The 21,508-nt window shown below is 44.1% G+C and overlaps 1 protein-coding gene across 3 annotated transcripts in view; it reads left to right on the forward strand.

Annotated features, from left to right (window-relative positions):
* Positions 1–21,508, forward strand: part of TSPAN18 (tetraspanin 18) — a 221,740-nt gene that overhangs the window by 121,348 nt on the left and 78,884 nt on the right. The window contains exon 1 of one of the 3 annotated variants that reach the window (XM_031942010.1): positions 16,299–16,419. The exons of the other annotated variants lie outside the window; for them this stretch is intronic. The gene's annotated coding sequence lies outside the window, so the exon portion shown is untranslated. Of the gene's footprint in view, positions 1–16,298; positions 16,420–21,508 lie in introns of those variants that run through there. 3 annotated transcript variants of the gene reach the window in all.

Genomic DNA, 21,508 nt, shown 5'->3' on the forward strand with positions numbered 1-21,508 from the left:
TCCCGGGGACCTCAGACCCTACACTTTCATTCCATGGAGCTGAGGCCGTGAGTTCAAATCTGATCTCTTCTACTTACCTTTTATTTCTGACCTTAGGCTCATGACTTAACCTCACTGAGTTTACTCATTTGTATAAATGAGGGAGTTGAACCTTTAAGGTCTTTTCCAGCTCAAATCGATTATCTTTTGATGCTTTGATCCTGGAGAAGCTGTTCATTCCAACTCTGAAGGATTCTGTGAGTCTGTGAATGAATCTCCCCATCTCTCTCCCTCATTCCCATTCTCTGCTGCTCATCTCTTTGAATCCCTTCCTGGAGCTTGGCTCGACTCCCTGGGAGCTTGGAAGAGAGCATGAAATATGGGTGGGTAGTTTCCAAAGAGCTTTGTCCATTTGCTTTAAAATTAAACAGGAGAAGGAGCGGGGGGACCACTTGGCCATTGGAGGAGCCTTTGATCGGTGACCCCGTGGGAAATGTCTGGGGGTATGAATTGTAAGTGTGTGCTCTCTTGCCGGAACCTGGCCAAGATTTCATGTAATTTAATTATATTTAGCCAGGCAGTTTGTGCGCGTGCGCACACACACACACACACACACACACACACACACAAATGTAGTTTTACATGGCTAGGTTGTGTGTGTGTGTACATCTTTTTATTTATCCTGTACCCAAGTGCTCAGCCCTTGTTCTTCCATCCTTTTCAATGACTTTTCTCCTCCTCCTCCTCCTCCCTCCTTCCAGAGGCATTAGTCTTGTTGCATGCTTCATTAGGTCTTGCTGATGCTCCTGCCTGCCTGCCTCCATTGGGCTCCTTCCACATCAGTTCTAGTCCAGTTCAGGTTCCAACAATTGGTGATTTCCGAGCGAAGCACCTCACCCTGTATATATCTTCCCACGGTCTAAGGTCATCCTACTTTGATTCTATGATGTGAATCAATTGCCTTGCCTGCTGGTGTGAGCAATGGGGCTGCTGTCTCTTAATGCTGCCTCAGTAAGTCTCCTGAAGCTTGTGCAGCTCTCCCAGAGCCACTGCCCCCGAGGACAGATCCCCCCCTCCATGTCATCAAAGGCAGCCAGAAGAGCACCAGATTTAGAATCTTCAAGATGAATGTCCCTCTCTGAACCTCAATTTCTTCATCTGCAAATTGGGGGTAAAAACTTGCACGATTTCATTCCTTCAGTGAAATTGTTCTGCTGCCTTCAGTGGGGGAAGCTACAGATTTTATCCAATTCCTCCCATCGTGGAGCTCTGGTCTAGACAAAGCAGACAAAACACAAATGGAAATACTTTTAAAGCACAGTGTGGAGCAATGAGATGATTGAGGTCAGTCCCAATGGTCTTGTGATGGAGAGAGTCATCTACACCCAGAGAGGGGACTGTGGGAACCGAGTGTGGCTCACAACATAGCATTTTCACTCTTTTTGTTGTTGTTCACTTGCATTTTGTTTTCTTACTCATTTACTTTCTTTTTTTAATGTTTTTTCTTGTGCAGCAAGAGAATTGTATGAATATATTTATACATTTTGGATTTAACATATATTTTAACATGTTTAACATATATTGGATCATTTGCCATCTAGAGGAAGAGGTGGGAGGAAGGGGGGATCTGAAACACAAGGTTATGCAAAGGTCATTGTTTTCAAATTATCTGGGCATATGTTTTGAAAATTAAAAAAAAACTTTATTAAAAAACACAGTGTTGAGGCAGCTAGATGGTTCAAGGGATAGAACATTGACACGAGTTCAAATCCAGTTTTAGACACTAATTGTGTGACCTTGGGCTGATCACTTACTCTGTCTTGCCTCAAAATAGAAATGAAAAAGCCACAGTATTGCATGGCAAAGGCATTTGAGTGTTCCAAAGGCAACTTCCTAAGAATATGATTGAAACTATTTCCTTGGAGGTGGTTCCAGAATGTGTTTTGACACAATAATATTCATTCGACAAATGAGATCTCTGCTGAATACTCTGGTCTCTGCTAAGGCACAAACAAAGTTTAGATAGGATCCGGTCCCTACGCTCCGGGGCTTCACCATTTAGGATAGAGGATGGAAGAGGGGTGAATTGGGGGATGCAAATACTACTATTAGAGACAACATTATCTGGAAGGTATATTAGAGAAGTGTAGAAAAGTCTGTGATGTAAGAACGGTCAATGGTTGTTACCACTGAGCTTCCTGGAAACAGCATTTTCGGTGCAATCTTTGGGATGATTATGATTTTATCAGATGATGGGAGGATGGGCCCCGGGTTAGCACAGCAAGAGAATGCAGATCAGATTGAGGGAGGGTGACTAGAACGCTGTCCAATTTCAGTGAATGGAGAATAGGAAACGAGCATGAATGAAAGAGTGAATGAGTGAACAAATGATTTAAAGGCAGAGATACAAAATTGTGAGAGAGCTTGAATGTCAGGCAAAAGAGTTAATTCTTTAAGTTGGCAGGCAACAAGATGCTGCTGGAAGTTTTTCTAACAGCTGACATTTATGTATTCTAGGATTTTATTTTTTAAAAGTTGTATTTTAGATTGAGGCAGCTATGTCGTACTCTAAATAGAGTGGATCTAGAGTCAGGAAGACCTGAGTTCAAATCCAGTCTCAGATGCTTACTAGCTTTGTGATCCTGGGCAAATCACTTGGCCTCTACCTGCCTCAGTTTCCTCAACTGTAAAATGGGAATCCTAATCACTTGTCATGTTGCTGAGAGGATACTTATTCAAGTATAGATTTTATTTGATGGAATCTCAAATCAAATCAACCCCAAAACATTTATTAAATGTCGATTATCTGCTAAGTATTGTGCCTAATGGGAGCAGATACAGTGAAAAGCCCTCAAAACTCAGTCACTAGCTGTGTGACTTCCTTTTCTGCTTAAGCTTTGGATTCCTTGTCTCTGAAACAAGGACAAGCCTTGTTTAATAAACATAAGGATATTTTGAGGTTCAAATGAGAGAATGTTTATAAAGTGTTTATAAAGCCCAGTGCCCTGTGCGTGGTATAAATGCTTAATAAATGCTTATTCTCTTCTCCTCTGCCCATTCATTGTCATACTTTTTTGATTTGACTTGCCTTGAAACGCCATGAGTTCCAGTTGATGGACTGGAGCCATGGTCTCTCCTGTATACTGTAAATGATAGGAGATCATCTGGCCTTGGCCCCAAGATCTACCCCCCCCCTCCCAGGGAAACCCATTTTCCTTTTGAACCGCCCTAATTGGAAGGATATTCTCACCCACACGCTTAGTCAAGCCCCTCTCTGTTTTTTGTCATGTCCACTCATTGCTCCCCCTGGGGCCAAGGCTAATTCATCTTTCACAAGCTAGCCTTCCAAATGGCTGAGGGACTAGAAAAGTGACCTTCCAAGTCTTTTCTTAACCTTCAAATGCTATCATTTCAAAGGGACAGCTGTCAGAGTGGATGGCTTTGGTCAATAAGCTGCGCAGTCTCAAAATAGATGCACGATTCCCAGAGTTTCAGGCCAGGGAGGGGGGAAAGATCTTGACCTTGACCATCCCAGAGGCCTTTCTCCCCTGTGTGTTCTGTAAAAGTTACCCTGCCGGTAGACGGGAACATTATGTACTCAGCCAGGCAGAGCCCAGCTACTATTCCAGACAGGTTGTGGGACCCTGGGGCCTTATGAGTGAAATCAATAGATGTTAATCACTCACCCTGCTGCCTGCCTGAGTTTTTCCCCCGTTTTTAATAAAAACAACCCAAGAAAGTAATTCATAAACAACACAGAATCTCAGAATCAAGCAGGAAGACTAGCCCATTACTTTGTCCCAAGGGAAGCCTCTTGCTAGTGGAGTTTCCCTCCCACTGGGAAGCAAGCTCTGACTTCCTGGCGTAGACAATAAACCGCTCGAATTGCTTTCAGGTTCAGATCCCATCTCTTATACTTTGGGTTGTTTTGGGCCTTTCTCTGAGCCTTGGTTTCCCTCAACTATTAAATTCAAAGAATCAGAATTCCTGCCTCAGAGGGTAGTTATAAGAATCAGACAAGGTACATAAAACATTGCTACGTGAAGGGATGCTCCTGTTCTGTTGGATCCTGTAACACAATCCATTCTGATTTCCACCACTGCCCCCATCATCCTACCCCCAGGACACACACACACACCACACTAACACAGACCCTTGGATGTAGGATTTGGAAATCCTAGAAGCCATCAAGTCTCACTTTGTATTTTATAGATGAGAAAACTGAGGCTGAATGCCTTGGCCAATATCACCGAGCTATGAATATAAGACAAAGACAAACCCTTCCTGACTTCAAATCCAGCACTCTTGCTTTCCCACTGGAACGTCAGCTCCTTGTGGACAAGATCTGTTCCCCTTTGCATTCCCAGTGCTAAGCACAGAGCCAGGCACACAACAGGAGCTCAATAAGGATACTTCTTGGCCCTTAAAATATGATAGAAATGGCAATCAGTGATTATTATTAATTTGCAGGTGGTCAAGGCGATCTCGAAAGCATGAGTTAAGCTTCTAGAAGGGTAGCTTTGATTTTGGAGCACAGGTGAACTACCTTTGAGCCCTCCCTCCCCTCAGCACCAAGGACAGCTTCCTCAACTCCCAGCTTCCCAACCAAACTGCCTCTCCCCCCAGAAGCTCCAGATACCATGACATCCCTGTGAAATCAGAACATGTCCAGCCTGCAGAACTCCTCTGCCAAAACCGGCTACATTTGATCTTGTGTGTCCTCAGAGGAGAACTTGGAGTAATAGTTACTGCCGCCATAGCAGCCATGTCTGCTCCTGTGGCCTGCTGGGCCAGACGCCTGGTCTTTTTTAGTCAAGGATTCAGCTATAAAATGAGCATTCCTCTTCTCCAGCTGGGAAGGACTTGCCCATGTAGGCTATCAGAATTTATAATGGGATGGACCCTTAGAGACTGTCCAATCCAGCCCCTTCATTTTTGTGGAGAAGGAAATGGGGTACAACAAGGGAATTTGCCTGGGGTCAGCACAAGTACAGAATCTGAGCTCAGGTCCTCAAATTAGAATGGAGTGTCTTTCCTATTGTGCCATGTTGCCTTCACATTGGCTAAGAACACATATGAATCAGCATGAACCCTGATTTTAGAAATCTGGATCTTGTTTGGGACCCCAGCCTCTGCCTTCCTTCCAAAGTCATCTCTCCTGACCAAAGCTGTTCAGAAGGAGGAAAACTCCCAAGACAGTGGACCAGGCCCCAGGTCACTCCACTTTTTGATAAAATATGTCTCTGCCTATCTTTTTTTCACTGTTTGAGAACCAAGTGCCATTATTTCTTTTTTTCCCTTTTTATTATTATATTTATTATTTATAAATATATATTTATATATAACATATTATATTTAATTATATATTATAATTGTTATATATTATATAACTATATATAATACATAAATATATATTATGTATCTATTATTATAACTTTTTATTGACAGAAGATATGCATGGTTAATTTTTCAATGTTGACCCTTGCAAAAACTTCTGTTCCAACTTTTCCCCTTCTTCCCTCCACCCCCTTCAGTCCCATACATGTCAAACATGTTAAAGTATATGTTAAATATAATATTTATATAGATATTAGACAGTTATCCTGTTAAGTGCCATATTTCTAACTGATTACCAAGTACTGAGTGTTATTATGATGTTTTTTCTTAAACTCGTGGACTCATAAATTTTCTGAGCTAGATAAAATCTTAAAGAAGGATTATGGGAAAAAATAATGAGTCCAGTTTTAGACATGTTTGGGTTGTCTTTGTGACATGAAGTATGAAACGTCAATATGCAGTCAGTAAGTTGGGACTGAAGCTGGGGGGAGATACTGGAGTTGGATATATTGATCTGGGAATCATCTGCGTAGAGACATGATAATGAGCCAGAGTGGTTAGATGGGAGAGTGCTTGGAGGGGATTAAAGTATAAGAAGACTAGAACTTTAGATAGCAAATAGAGGAGAGGAGTCGGATCCAGATGGTAAGAAGGAGATATTAGAGCTCACTGAATTGGGTTGGGTGGTATGAGTGTGTATGCATGTGTGTAAGAGAGAGAAGAGAAGGAAGGATATAGAGAAGGGAAAAGAGAGATAGAAGAGAGAGAAGGAAGAAGAAAGAAAATATAAGAGAAAGAAGAAAGGAGGGAGAGAAGAGAGGAGACAGAAAAGGAAAAAAAAGATGAAAGAAATAGGATGGAGAGAGACAGAAAGAAGAGAAGATAGAGAAGGAAAGAAACACAAAGAAGAAGAAATTGAAGAAGACAAGAAGAAGGAGAAGGAGAGGAGAAGAAGAGAGGAACCAAGGAAGGGAGAGAGACAGAGAGACGGAAAGAAGAACAAATTTGTATCCTCAAAGATTTCTGATCAATGATCAAGATAACAAGTGATAATAATGAAAAACTTTCAAATGCTGGAAGAATTACCAAAACATGACAGAGACATAATGTGAGAACATGCTATTGGGAAAATGGTACCCGTAGTCTTGTTCGATGCAGGGTTGCCTCAAACCTTCAGTTTAAGAAAATAAAATGCAATATCTTCAAAAAGCAATAAAATGAGGTGTGCCGGTATATTGACCTGGGAATCACTTGCACAGAGGTGATAATCACAGCCATGGGAGTTAAAGAGATCTCTAAGTGAGATGGTAAAGAAGGAGAGGAGAGGAAGAACAGGGGAGAGCCTTGAGAGACGTCTCCTTAATGCAACAGTCTCTGGGTTGCTTTTGTTCAGGTTAGCCCAGTGCCTGGCACATAGTAGGTGCTTTACAAATGCTTCTTGACTTGACTTGACTCACGTTCAATATGTGAATTGAGATCCAACAAATGAGACTGAGCAGGAGCAATCAGACAAAAAGGAGCACCAAAAGAAACCAATGTTGCAAAAAAGAGGGAAAGGAAAGAGTGTATCAGTGAGAATAGAGTGATCAGCAGGGCCAAATGCTACAGAAAGGTGAAGAAAGAGAAGGATGGGGGAAAGGTCATTTGATTTGGCAATTAAGAGATCACCAGTGACTTTGGGGAGAGCAGTTTGAGTTGAATGATGAGATGGGAAGGCAGACAGCCCAGGCTAAGGAAGAGAATGGGGGAGAGGAAGTGAAGGTGGTGAGGGTTGATGGATTTTTGCCAGTGCCGGGCATGTTCCTTTCCATCAATGCTGAATGCCTCCAGCACCCCGGTCCCTGTGCAATACCCACAACAGATAGCCTGGGCGTTCCATTCTAGTGCCAATGAATGGGAGCTGGCTGCTGGCGTCTTGCTTTCCATCATCTTTCTCCCTCCCTCCTTTCCTCCTCTTCCTCCTTCTCTCTCTCTCTCTCTTTCTCTGTTTCTTTCTCTTTCTCTGTTTCTCTCCTTCCTTCCTTCTCTCCCTCCCCCCTCTCTTCCTCCCTCCTTCCTCCTTCCCTCCTCCCCTCTCTCCCTCCCTCCCTCCCCCCTTCCTTCCCCCCATCCCGTCTGTTTCTCTCTCCCATCCTACCTCTCCTGCAAGCAGTCGGTTCTGGCTGGGCATACAGCAGGGGGTCGGAAACCAAATTAACAGGTAAAAAATGTCTTACTTGCCGTTCTTCACGTGAGTCCAAGCTGCAAACTCTGCAACTGAAGAGCAGAGAATTGGGGGAGCTGGGATTCAGGTGGGCGAACAACAGTAATGAAAACCATTTGAGGAAAGATGTACAAGGATTCTCTATGGGAAGGGACAGAGAGTAGGACTGGGGGGGATGGTATCAATGGGAGATTTTCCAACTCCTTCCTCCTGGCCTGTTCTCTTTGCTGCTCCCTTGTCTCTCAGCTGTTCTGGGATGTCAGATGGGGAGCAATGGTGGGAGCGACAGCCCTAGTTAGTGCTGCTAAGCCTGCTGGGTGCTACTGAGAGTGCTATTGATTTGGGCCACGTCACTCACACATCCGTCCTCCTGCCCCAACTCTGTTTCAGTTTCCTTGGTCTGTAGAATGAGCTTGGATTAGGTGGCCTTCTGATTTGCCATCCCACAGCAAGGTTATGTTCCGCTGCTGGAAAGAGCACTGGCCCAGGAGGCAGCAGCCCCAGCGTCTGGTGCCACTTCCAGCCGTGGATGGCCCTGATCTTTGCTAAAGTCATTTCCCTGATCTGGCTAAAAGTATGGATTCAAATTCGGATTCTACTATGTTTAGCCTGGGGGAACCTGAGCAAATACTGAGTGTTCTTTGATCTTAATTTTCTCATCTGTGAGTTAAAAGCATCAAACAAGATAAGCACTAAGGTCCCATCCAGTCCTGGGTCTGTTCTAAGGTCCCTCCCAGCTCTGGCATCCTATGTTCTAAGGATTCTCCCAGTTCTGATGTTCTAAGGCCCCTCCCAGTTCTTCCTTCTCTGGAAAGTCCCCCTCAGCTCCCAGATCCGGCGTTCTATATTCTAAGGTACCTCCCAACTCTGACATTCTGTGTTCTAAGCTCCTGGAAGCTCTGACATTTTATGTTCTGAGACTCAGCTTAGTTCTACCAACCTGTGCTTTATATCCTATGACCCTTTTACAACTCTGGCATTCCATGTTCTAAATTTCAATTCACGTACATTTCTAAATTATGTGAGCACTTCTCCAGAGGGTTCTCATCACCAGCACCCCTCGGGCCTAGAGTCTTGGTTCTGTGTTCTGTGGATGACCCACAAGAAAGACCATTGATTTGGTGACAGCAGATGTGGGGTCAAATGTTGATTTTGTGGCTAGGGGCAAATAACTCAGGAAACTATCTCACTAAAGCAACTTGAGTGTCTTTCGTTTATGAGGTCTGCCAGCCGGCAAATGCCCAGGAAAGTCACTCAGAAAATGCCCAGCCTCCCTGAGCCTGAATTTCCTTATGGGTGGAATGGTGCTACTACTTAGTTGAGAGTACTTTGGAAGGTAGCTTCTTGTAAACCCTAAAGCAACAGAGATGGTGAATGTGATTCCATTCTGCTTTCTGGGGGCCCTCCCAGTTCCTGCAACCACAGGGCTTGGCACTGAGTAAATGCTTAAGAGCATGGCTCTCCTGCTGTCTCCTCTGTCTGTCTCTGCCTCTCACCTATATCTCTAGTTTTCTATCATTTATCTTACTTATCTCTATCGTCTGTCCATCTCTCTCTCTCTCTCTCTCTCTCTCTCTCTCTCTCTCTCTCTCTTTCTCTCTCTCCTCCCCTTCCTCTTCCTCCTCCTCCTTCTTCTTCCTCCTTTTCTTCTTCCTCCCTCTCTTTCTTTTTCTCTCTCTCTTTCTTTCTCTCTCTCCCCCTCCCTCTCTCCCTCCCTTCCCCATCCTTGGAAATATCATATAGTGGAAGTAATATTGGCTCTAGAGTCAGAGAACCTTGATTCTAATCTTATCTCTGATACTTACTCCCTGTGTGAGCTTATTAAGTAATTCAGTCTCCTGGACCTCAGTTTCCTCATCTATGAGATGAGAGGGTTAGCCTCCCAGGCCTCTGGGATCTCACAGTTCTACCTCTACAGTATCCTGTGAGCAGGGAAAATCTGTGCCAGCTTCAGTTGGTTTAAGTAAGCTCCTCTCTGGGAGCAGCAGGGACTTCTGAGAGTCCCAATTAACAGTCCAAGTGTTTGGCGATCCTCTCATTTCCAACCATCTCCCTCCTTGGGATTAAAAACACGACCAGCTACCCCGCTGGCCTCTTCAAGAACCTGGCAGGGTCAGCTCAGCCCTGTGGCTTTCTTGGGGAATTGGATACGCTCACTGAAGTAATTTTCTGCCTCTGGGTGGAGTGGGCCCTGAAACATTTCCTTTTAAAGCTGAGCTTGCTCGTGTTATAGGCGAACGAAGAGCAAGCTCACTGCTCAACTATGGAAGGTGCTCCTGGGCCAAGTCGGCCTCAAAGCTCCCCCATAAATGAGGAGCTAGGGAAAAAAAACAGCTCTCACAGAGGAGCATGGTCCCTTTGTGGGAACAGTCACAGGGAAGGAGAGGCTGATTCTGTTCCCATGGCGTAGAGAGCCCTTTGGGATATATACATTACACTCCCCTTTACACAGTCCAGAGTGTGATCAGATCTTATCGGCCCATGATTTGTACCGTACCTGGCGGCCATCCGTGTCCACTGCATCAAATTATTGACTCCCACCTACTCATTTTATAGACATGGAAACTGAGGACCCCCAAGGTGAACTGACTTGCCCAGAGTCTCACAGATGGCAAGTAAGTAAAAGAGTTTGGATTCGAATTAAAGTCTTCTGACTCCAAATCTTGCCCCTCTTTCTAATGTACCATGATATTTTATTTGACAGATAGGGAAACTGAGGCATACAAGGTGAACACGCTTTGTTGTTGTACGCACACAACTTGCTTACAATAAGGTCACCGTGGTAGAGAATGAAAAGCCATAGGATCTGACATCTCAAGCTGTTCAGGACTCTGGCAATCCTAATAAATTGTTATGATGATAATAATTCGGTAATTGTTGTTAACTAATAGCATTGCTATTGTGCTTTAGGGTTTACAAAGTATTTCATTTATTCTTGTCCCATTCGATCATTTTATGGAGGCTTGAGAGCTAGAGAGAGGAAACCGTCTTGCCCAGACTCATGCTGAGGGTCACTGGGAAAGCCAAGATTAGAACTCAGGTTTCTGTGAGGCTGTGTCCTCAGAAGACCAGGATGTGCTCTGTGTGCCTGTGTATGAGCTTATGCACGTGTTTAGGGGGAGGGGAGGAGAAGTAGGAAGGGGAGGAGGGGAGTTTATCTCCTCTGTCCCTTCACCATATATAGTCTTAGAGCGGATCCACCAGAGGAAGGCCCCAGCCAGGCCGAGTGGAAACAAATCCAAAATAAACCCAGGCGTGGCCGCTCTTCCCTTCCCTTGCCCACCTTGAGGAATGCTCTTCCCCTGTGCTGAGTACTTGGCAAGCCCCCTCGGTCCGCCGACCACAAAAGGCTTCAGTCTGAAGCTGTGAAACCTTGGGGTTGGCGCCGAGCCACAGGCTTCAGCGGATGAAAACACCGTAAGGAGTGAGAGCTTTCTGCCGTAAAAGATTCCTCTGTGTTCCCCGGGGGTGGGGGGGTGGGGATGGGGGGCAGCTTCCAGATCTCCCCCTCTAGGAATCCAGGTTTTCCTTGGACACTTACCTCCGACTTCAGCTTCTGCCAAAGGACTTCCCTCCCCATCCACCCAGAGCCAAGGGTCATTCCTGTACCAGCCCTCCCTGCCAAGGCTGCCTTGTATGTTTTGTGTATAAATGTTTATGCCAAATACCTGGGCATAAACATATACCTGTAATGTATACATTGTGTATTCATGCTCAGCTATTTAGCTATACAATTCTATACATTGTATAATTATGTCTAAACATATATTCATGTAGATGTAGGCATTTTATATCCATCTAAATATATGCATTTTATGCCTATGTGTAAGTATATCTATATAATGTATACATTGTGTACCTGTGTACAAATAGACACTTACATAAATGTATTCATTGTATACCCATATGTAAATATACACCATTTACATATGGGTATACAACGAATACATTGTATTCCCATGTAATATATGTAGTATTTTGTAATATGTAATATATACATTGTATGCCCATGTACAAATAGGCATTTACATAAATGTATACATTGTATGTCATGTAAATATATGCCTATGTAAATGTATACATTGTATACCCATGAACAGGTATATTTATATAAATGTATACATTGTATGTTTACATGTAAATATATGCTTATGTAAATGTATACATTGTATACCCATGGGCAGATATATTTATATAACTGTATACATTGTATGTCTACATGTAAATACATGCCTATGTAAATGTATACAATGTATACCCATGAACAGATATATTTATATAAATATATACATTGTATACCTATATAAATGTATGCATTGTGTACCTGTGTATAAATATACACCCGTATAAATGTATGCGTTGTATACCTATGAGTAAATACGTACCTATATAATGTATATGTTATATACATTATATAATATGTATATGATATTTATTATTTATATATAAACAAATATACTTATATAAATGTATACATTGTCTACCTCTATACATGTATGCATTATGTACCTATGTATAAATATATACCCATAGGCCTTGTATGCCTATATGTAAATATATGCCTATATAATATATATATATATATATATATATATATATATATATATATTGTGTACCCATGTGCGCGTACATGCCTATATAAATGTATACATTGTGTACTTCTATATAAACACAGTTATCGCCTCCACATCACAGAAGAGCATCTGTTGTTTATTTGGGATATGTCACGCAGATATCTATAGGGATACCTGACTAATATTTCTGTGTCTCAATTTGCTCATCTATAAAATGGGGCTATGGGAATTCCCCTGGTACCTACCTCACAGGAGTCCTGTGAGGATCATTTGAGGTGTTATATGAATTTTTGTTCATTTTTTAAAGCTTGAAATGCAAAATAAGTGTCAGCTCTGATGACTGCCAAGAAATGACTCGACGTGAGCAGAAACAGGAGTGGCTTGGCTTCTTCTCAGGGCGGGGCATAGGAGCCGACTTGATCTCAGTTTAGGGATAATGGCCCCAAGTTTGGGAAAGCTTTCATAGGGTCCTAGGTAGAGGAGTTTAGATTTTGTCCTGCTGACAGCGGGGAGCCACTGAAGGCTCTTGAGGAGAGACAGAACGTGCTGAAAACCATGCTTCAGGAAGATGGATAGAAGCTGCCAGGTGCAGGATGGATTGCTTCAGGCTCACACATGGCTCTTCTCCAACCCTCCCATCCCCCCCTTGGGACAACAGGTAGGATTTGTAGGGGTTAGGCAGGATGGGTAATGACATTTGTTCTTGACCTGCCTACCTCGGCTGGGGTGACCTCTCATCTGGAAAGTGTTTGCACGAGTTCTGGAAAGTGATTATTTTTCACATCCCAAGCAGGATCCCACCAGATGTGTAAGGTGCTCCCGAGAGGGTCCAGCAGACATTTTAAAAAGGGCTTTTGTCTTTCAGGCTCCCCAGAAGGGGAATTGCTGGAAACTCTGGCCCCTTTCTAGGCTCAGCTCAGAGGCAGGCCCTCCCCAAATCTCTCCTGATTGCCCCAGTTGCTAGCACTCCCCTCTCACCCCTGCATCCGCTCCCACCAAAACGCCTCATACTTATTTTGTATGGATGCCGCGGTGTGCCTTCTCCTCCCCAGCACGAGCTTCTCAAGGGGTGGGATGCTTTTATTTTTGACTTTGTATCCCCATTTGCTGGGGGAACTTGTGGAGAAGGTGGGATTGGAGTTGAGCTTTGAAAGGAACGAGAGCCAGCGGTGAGCTGGGAGCCGGCTTGGGGGACGGTCTGTGTGAAGACAGATGGAGGGAGCACTGTGCTCGAGCACCGGCAGGAAGGCTGACTTGCTGGGACAGGATGTGACAATGGGAATGATCTAGAGGAAAAGGCTGCAAAGGGAGGCTTGGTCATGTCGGATGGAAGGCTCGGTTTGGGAGCACAGCTTAATGTAAACAACAGGTGAGGGGGGAGACAAAAAACCTGAGTTCTACCACTTAGCAGTTGTGTAACCTTGTCTAAGTAACTTCTTCCTTCCAAGTCTCAGTTTCCTCATCTGTACAGTGGGGAGATTCATATTTTTACTTCCTAATTTGGCTTTACTAAGCTGATAAGTGCAATGTACCTCATAACAGCAAAGCTTTTACTTAACCTTTCATAAGATCATTGACCTACAGCTGGGAGAGACTTTTGGAGTCAACAGATCCCTTTGTTTTACAGAGGAGGAAATTGAGGCTCATTTTATAGATGAAGAAGCTGAGGCATAGAAAAGTACATTGATTTATGCAATGTCACAAAGTCAGTACATGTCTGGGGCAGGATTCAAATCCAACACTTCCTAACTCCAAACCTTGTGCTCAGTCTACTACCATCTTGCTTTTCAATTCAATTCCATCCAATAAGCATTTATTGGGAGGCCGCGAGACCAAGTAGGAGCTTATTTTTTCCAGCCTGGGCTCAGATTCCACACTGACGATGTGAGCTTCGACAAGTCATGTGACTAATTGAGCTATCATATAATTCCTTGATGATTTTTTTTTTCTTTTGTTCTTTTGGTCTCTTTCGCGGCTACATGTCGAGGCCCTTGCTGGTTTAAACCCGAGTTGGGTTGGTAGAGATGCGCATATGGGATCTCTCTCCAACTTTTACAGCCCAGGGAATATTTCTAAGACCATTTCTCTTGGCACTCACCCAGTCAGCAAGCTGACTTTTTCATAAATCTGTGTATAACATAACTAATCTGTACAATAAGAACATATCGTATCCAAAAATATGTTATGATTCCGAAGGAGATAATGTTTAGTGAAGGCTAGCATATGCCTAGGAGGGGCTCTAAAGGACTTGCAAGAAATAGAATGAGGATGAAGCTACACCTTCCGGGAGAGCCGTGAAGATGTGAAGGATCGCAGGCTGCTGCATTGGTCCCGAAGCCTTCTAACTCACCTCGGCTCCTCGGAGCTCTGGCCGAAGAGGGGATGTCAGTCCCAGCTATATGGGGCCTGCCACAGTGGGACATCACGGTTGGCCGCAGCAGCAGGACCAAGGCCCAGCAGCACCCAAGGGACCAGGAGACCGAGGCAAGGTCAAGGTGTCCAGCTATTGACCATGGTTGAAAGTGAAAAGAAGGTCTAGGAACCATCAGGTCAGCAAGAAAATTGACAGCTGCCAGGTCTCAGAGCTCAAAGAAGGAAAGGAAAGAATTAAGATGGAGTCATGAAGAAGAGCACTTACTAGCTCTTGATATTGAATAAGTCCCTTTATGTGTCTGGGGCTTCATTCATCATCTGGAAAATGGGGATAATATTAGCCCCCAGCTCTCAAAGTTGTCATGAGGAATGAGATAATATAGCCCCCTTAGCATAGCGCTGCCATGTAAGGGAGACGTCATGTAACTAGAATGATAAGGGATGTCAGGACGACCTTTTCATTTGACATCTGAGCCATCGGAGGCCAAGGGAGTTTGAGGCACTTGCTCAAGATCACAAAGGCAGTGGCGGAGTCTAGGATTTGAATTCAGGTCCTCTGACCCTTCACTGCCGAGCTGTTTCCAATACACCATTCCAACATGGAACCAAAAGGACTTCCTAAGTTGGAGGAGGATGTGGGTGTCTTTGTCTCTGCCAAGAATGAACACCTCCCCTACAAGGAAACGAGAGGAGAGGAAGGAGCTACAATGCAAATTTATACCATAAAGCACCCAACGGGAGCCCGAGCCAGCTAGAATTCATATTAGAAAGCCCATCTGGGGGACTGGGGGCAAGGAGAAGATGGACCTCGGGAAATACCTCCTTGAGCTACTGCTGGGAATCTCCCCCAACTGGAAAAGTGGACCCCAGAGATTAATGAGGAGATGGGGGAAGAGGGTTTGGGTATTTTGTTTTGAAAGAAAGAAAAATTGCCTTCAATTTTACCTGTTCTCTGGAAAGCCTGGCTAATTAGCAAACACTTGGCAATAAAATCTTTTGCTTCAGTGTAATTGCAAACTAATTACCTGGTATGGTATGTGTATTAATCGTGTTGATTAATAATGCCCAGGTTATAATTAAGCATCTGCTTGGGTGAACAAGTGAGAAGTGAGTCCAGAGGCTCCGACATAGACTCGCACCAACCCGTAAAGAGAGTTAATTTCCATGTGTCTGTTTAGGGAGAGGGCAATCCAGTGAGTTGACCTGTGTACAGCAGTAAACCAGGACCCTGTATCTGTAGGTTATGTTTCTTCTCTACCTCAGAAAAGGCTTTTGGCTGATATCCATGTCTTTTTTTTTTTTTTTTTTTTTTTTTGCTTCCTCAGGCATCCTTGAAATGGGGAGATGTAGAAAATCTGGAGGGTCCTAAGAGTTATGGTTATTGCCACCGGGTAGTCATTCTGGGATGCCCTTTGGAATGCTGGGTAGAGTGCTAGCCATGGACTCATTGGAGCATAAATTAGAGCTAGGTAAAGATTTTCATTTGAAAGAGAAATTAAGTGACCTCCGATGTCACAGAAAATGTGGGATTTGAACTCAGGGGCCGTGATTCTGAATTTCACTCAGCCTGTATACATCTTAGGATGGTTTACACAGACGAGCCAGTTTGAAGAGTCAAACTTGTCCTATTCCAGGAATTTTATTCACTCCAAGTGTTTCTGAGACTGGATGTGCAAGAATCCTGTGGAGGATGATGGGACAGGAAGGTTACTTTTATTTAGAACTTCCTGTTCCTTGACCTTGACTGTGTCTGACCCTGTCTGTCTGTGAGGACCAAAAGTTGGTGATTCAGCACAGTCTTGGAGTGAGGTTGGAAGGGACCCAACGGGCTTGGGCTAGTCCTCGGTGAGGGGGTGGCCAGTGGGCAGCTGGGGCTGCCGGCAGCTGCTAATCTGCCTCTAGCACTGCTTGCATCCAGGCCATGTGGTGAGAGGGTCAAGTTTTCAGTAATAAGTAAGTATTTATTTCCTTGCCCCAGATAATAATGAATGGAAATAGAATCGTTGGATTTAGAATCAGAAGGTGTCTCAGGATCGTCTCTAGCTCAACCTTTCTTTGAATAGATGAGAAAAGCAAGGGCTAGAGGGAGGGGAAATGACTTATCTCAGAGGGTGTATGACCAAGAGATTTGGGCTTAGGTGTACTGGGGGCAAATACAGGGATTCCCCTTCCGGGCTTTGGGACTTTGCTGACTTGTGGCTGACATTTTAGTAGGCCCAGGCAGGAGGAAGAAGGTCCCGGCTCTGCCCTTGTGCCCTTGGAAGGATAAGCCATGCTTTTCCAAGCCCACAGCTTGGGTACAGCCCAGCCAGGAGCTGCCTGACCCCTCCACGGGCTCCCCCAGCACTCAACTGAAGTAGCCTGGCTCAGCCACCCAGCTACCCGAGCTCTGGACTCCTGGGTCAGCAACAAGTCCCTTGTGGTCTGAGCTCAGAAGCTGCCCAAGCCTCTCTCCTTCAGCTCCCTGCCGTGGCGGCTGGCAGCGTATCAGTGCTAAGGGAGTGTATATGGGCATCTGGCCCTGGAGCCAGGCGTGGGAGCCCTAAGGTCCCGCCCGAGTCCCACTTTGTCACCGGGGGTTTAGTGCTCTTCCTTCCATGGTCTCCTTTTGCTTTTACCTTTCCTGTCCTCCTCCTCCTTCTCCCCTTCCTCTTCCTTTTTATTCCTTCTCTTCTTTTGACTTCCTTCTCTTCCTCTTTTTCCCCCTGCTCCACCTCTATTCTCCCCTTCCCTCCTGCTCTCCCTCCTTTCCTCTTCTTCTCCTCTCCTTTTTCTTCTTCTCCCTCTCTCTCTTCTCCCTTTTCCTACTCTTTCCTCCATCTTTTCCCATTTTGACTTTCTCCCTCTTCCTCCTCCTCCCTCTCTCTTCTCTTCTTTTCCCTGTTCCATCTCTTTTCTGTCCTCCTGCCTCTCTTTCTCTTTTCCCTCATCTCCCTCCTCTTTTTCCTCCTCCCCTGCCTTCCATTCCTCCTTTTCCTCCTCTCCCTTTTCTCCTCCCACTCTCTCCCTTCTGAACGCTGTCCAAAACCAACTTCTGGGCCCCGCTGCATATCCAGCTAAGAGCTGCTTTCCTGGGAGTTTGATTCCTTTTTGTTGTTGTTTTGCCGCTTAATCACTGGCATTTCTTACAAAGAAAATCTGCTCTTGGCCTTGGTTTGACTTGGATTTGTGAAACTCCATTCTTTCCCTTATAAGATCCCAAGAATAATGAAAATAAAGTACTATCCCATGCTTCTCCAGCCTGGCAATCACAAGAGCTCTGCAAGATGTGCTGTAGCAAGTAAGAAACTGAGGCTCAGGAAGGGGCTCTCGAGTCTGAGTCCAAGGTATAAAGGGGGAGCCCCTGTGGGAATAAGAGGGCCAGAAAACTCAGGAGAGAGATGTTTTGTAGGTTCTAGCTTCACTGGGGCTGCAGGAGTAAGTTCTGTGTTATAAATGGAATAGAAGGGGGCAGCTAGTTGATGTAGTGGATAAAGCATCAACCTCAGACACATAATACTTCCTGGCTGTGTGACCCTGGGCATGTCACTTAACCCCAATTGCCTCAGCAAATAAATAAATTGAAAAAATCAAAAGTGGTGTTATAGGCAGAGTTTGGTTGTATTTGTTGTAGTGTTGTTTTGTTTTAGTTTATCTATTTATTATTTGCAAGGCAATCAGGGCTAAGTGACTTGCCCAGGGTCACACAGCTAGTGTCAAGTATCTGAAATTTGAGGTCCTTTGATGCTATATTCACTGTAGAGGTTATGTGTTTGAATCCTGACTTGCTACCTAATGCTTATGTGACCTGGAATCTTCCTTTCCCTTCACTGGAATTCTGCAGGAGATGGGCTGAGAGATACCCAAGGTCCCTTCCCAGCTCTGGCAGTCTATGTTCTAGGTTCCTTCTACCTCCACCATTCTCTTTTCCAAGGTCTCTTTCATCTACGTGATTCACGTTTCAGTGTTCTGAGTTCTCTTCCAATTTCAACATATTTTTTGTTCTAAGGTCCTTTCTAGCATTAATATTCAAGTTCTGATATTATGGGTTCTAAGTTCCTTCCCAGTGCTGGCATGTGTTCTAAGGTTCCACCTAGTTGTGATATATGTTCTAAGGTTTCTTCAAGCTTGGAGGTTCCCTTCTCTGTGCTAAGCATTATTAATATATAAATATTATATATAAATAATATATATTCTATCTAAATATATAAAATAACATTATTTTGCAAGTGGAAAATAAGAGACGACTTGAATTTAGCTCATTTACCTCAAATTAAGCATTTGAAGAACTTCATGTTATTGCCCGAGTGGGCAAAGGCAAGCATCCAGGAGACGGAACAGAGAAACTTTGGTGCCAGGTTAGTCATCCCCTGTGCTCTAGATAAAGAGATCCAAGAGACATAGGAAGCGGAAGCAGAGTCACTTAACAAGGAAGAAGAGCTCAGCTGTGGGAGTAGAGAATCCAGCAAAGATCAGCTGTGGAAGGAAGCATTTTAGCCAAGTCTTAAACTGTAGTGGTTCTCAAAGTCTGGTCCAGAGCATCCTAGGAATCTCTGAAATCTTTTCAGAAAGTCTATAAATTCATAATTAGTTTTTATCTTTAATGTGATCAATATTTATAACTATAAACCACATAAACAAAAACTCTTTGGACAGATCCTCAATCATTTTTAATAGGATAAAGATAATTGAGAACAAAAGTTTGAGGACCACTGTCTTAAAGAAAGCCGGGAGCAGAGGGGTTTGAGGTTTGGGGGAAGGGGCGGGGGCAGGGGGAGAGAAGGACAGGGGATGCTTGGGTTTAGAACTTAGGTCTTCTAAAAACCAGCCTAATATTGTTTAAGGTCCACTCTGCCGCTTTTTACTCTTGACTGCAGCAGTGACTTCTTAGCTGTCCTAAGAGTTTAAGGCCATGGCAGGCATAAGGAAGACAAATGGACTGTTAAACATTATATAAATGTGAGTTATTTTCTCATGGATCTCTCATACGGAAGAGAAGGGATTCCAGGAAGGACGGCAGTCCTATGGGAAGGTTTGGGGTTTGTTTTTAGGGAATGGGGGAGGCCTTGGCCAGGACGTCTCTGAAAAAGCCCCTCATTTTTGTTAATCTATGTATTTAGTGCCATACCCATCAAACTTCCAAGAAATTATTTTACAGATCTAGAAAAAACTAGTAACAAAGTTCATCTGGAAGAACAAGGTCAAGAGTTTCAAGGGAATACAATTCTCAAGAGTTCAAAGCATCTTCCTTTGTATGAAAACATTTTAATCTGATAATAACCTGTTTTTATTTACTTCATGTTTACCTTTTTCTGTTTGTCTTGAGTCTTTTATTTGAAGATGAATGTTCTATTCTAATTCTGGTATTTTCCTCAGAAATGATTGAAATTTCCTTATTTTATTGACTGCACATCTTTCCCCTATAAGATTGTGCTCAATTGTGCTCAATTGCTCATTCTTGCTCCTTGACAAACTCCGGGCTGTTGACTAACCTAAGTTTCTCTGTCCATCTCCTGGTTGATGGAGCTTGCCTTTGCCCACTCAGGCAATAGTCAGCAGTGCAGAGTTCCTCAAATAATTAATTTGTGGTAGAGGATCTAAATGCAAATTGTATCTCTGTTATTTGTAAAATAATGTACTTTCTACCATCTATAACGATCCACCTGGCACTTAGTAGGTGTTTAATAAATGCTAATTGATTGATTGATAGAGCCGGACTAGATTTTTTTAAATGGCCTTTTTCTAGCACCATTCTAGTCTTTGCATAAAAATCCTCTAATAGAGATAGTACAAGTATCATGATTCCCATTTTACAGATGTAAAAATTATCACTGAGAGCTCTGAGGTGACCGGACAGTGGTTATGCAGTTACAAAGTGTCAGAGTTAAGTTTTGACTCCAAATCCATTGATTCTCTCCAATATACCACACTGCCTCTTCCGAGATCTCTTCCAGCACTAATTCCTCGGCCTTACAATGCAGCATGAGAGGTGTGCGTGGCCAGTCAGAAGACCTGGGATTCAAGTCTCACCTCTGTCTCATACTGGACTGTATGACCTCGGACAAGTCCCGTTTCCTCTCAGTGCCCCAAGAAACTAAAACTAGCATTTGGACAAGGGTTTCAGGCTTGCAAAGAAACTTATAGAGATTATCTCAGGTGAGCCTTGCAACAAGCCTGGCAGGTAGCCGTGGTTAATACCTCGTTTTATAAAGCTAAAACCTAAATATATGACTTGCCCAGGACTACATGGCTCATAAGAACCTGAAGCGGGATTTGAACTTGGATCTCCCTAGCTGTGAGGGCAGCATTTGGTCCACTGTGAGTTTGCAAGGGCCAGTCTAGACTGAGAGAAGAGCCTTCCTGCAGGCTGTCCACAGCTATGAAATGATAGGATTGGTCCAGCCCAGCCCTTGCTCCCATTCCCCACACAGAAAAAGATGGGGAGGAAGTCACTGAGTCCTAGGTTGGAACAAGAAAAACAGGATTTCATTCTGACACTTCTGTGTGTGATTCTGTGTGACCCCTGGCAAGTCACTCAACCTTAGTGCTTCCTCAGTTTCCCCCTTCTTAAAATGGGAGAATAATCTGTATACTGCTTACCACAGAGAATTCTGAGGAGAAAGCACTTTGTACAGTTAAATCTCTCCAGGAATCGAAGTCATTTTTTAGGCAGATCATTTCTTCCTCAAGGCCTTAGCTGAAGCACCTAAAGTTTGTTTTTGGAGGAAGAGTTTTTTTTTTTTTTTTTAAAGGCCAGCTCCTTTCCAGTATGGATATAGCCACAAGACCTCCCCCACTTCCCTCTCTCTCGGTGTCTGGGGGTGGGAGTGACTTCTTGAGTTCATTCAGAGCCAAAAGGCATAATGAGATGAAAGAGTGCCAAGGAAAACACGGGCAGAATGTCAGGGGACAATGCCAGGTTACGGAGCAGCAGGGCTTGAAGCTGAGGCCGAGGAGGAGATTCCTTATGAGAGCTCCCAGGCCTTTATGACCACGGGGTGCCTGGGCCGAGCCTTGACTTGGGCCACGACCGGCTAGTCGGGTCTGGGCTCTTGGGCTGTGA

The sequence above is a fragment of the Sarcophilus harrisii genome, chromosome 6 (assembly GCF_902635505.1).
Source record: "Sarcophilus harrisii chromosome 6, mSarHar1.11, whole genome shotgun sequence".
Lineage (NCBI taxonomy): Eukaryota > Metazoa > Chordata > Mammalia > Dasyuromorphia > Dasyuridae > Sarcophilus > Sarcophilus harrisii.